This window comes from Plecotus auritus, assembly GCF_963455305.1.
Source record: "Plecotus auritus genome assembly, chromosome: 2".
NCBI lineage: Eukaryota > Metazoa > Chordata > Mammalia > Chiroptera > Vespertilionidae > Plecotus > Plecotus auritus.
Window position 1 is genome coordinate 66,722,464 of NC_137771.1, and position 850 is coordinate 66,723,313.

Consider the following 850-nt stretch of genomic DNA (forward strand, 5'->3'; position numbering starts at 1 on the left):
AATTTGCATACTCACTCTGATTGGCTGTGGGCGTAGCGGAGTGATGGTTAATTTGCATGTTTCTCTTTTATTAGGTAAGATTACAAAGGAAAAACTAGACCTAAAAAGATCCACAAACTCTTAGTAAGAATCACATAACTCTTAAATGATCAAAGCAAGGGTCAGGTTTCCATTCATCTGACTCCAAAGCCAGTTACAACTCTATTTCAATCTAAGAACAATCCAAAAAAAATTTTAATTGCAGCATATTTTTCCAAGTTATGCAAGGACTTAAAACTTTCAATGCTATTTGAAAAATGACATACACAAGTAGTCATCACAGAAGGTAACAAAAACATTTTCCCTTGAACCACAGCTGTCCCTGAACACTGTGCTTATATTACTTCCATCTAAAGAAATAATTTAAACCATATAATTCACTGCCACACTAACTCCATTTCTTTTATTCATTTTCTTATTTTGTTTTGTTTTTTAAACGGGCCTTTTCCATCTGCTCTTTCCTGGTGCTTTCATTTTAATTCTTCATTCTTCCATAGAGTGCTTTCTGTAAAAAGATCAAGGAGGAAGAGAGGAGAACTGGCCACTGCAATGAGGATGATGATTACATAAAAAGTCTAAAAGAATTGCTCAATTCAATGAGTACTTAACAGCTTAGTAATCTTAGAAAGTATGACTAATGTGTTATGCATACTCCCCATTGAGTAAGATAAGGAAGTTCATCAAAATATTTTAGTAGTTTATCGTATTATATCTATGCAAATATTTTGATCTAGATTTAAATTCCCAAGTTAAGCAGATATATAAATACTCTCCTTACATTTTGAAAAGGTCTATTGTAACATGAGCAAAA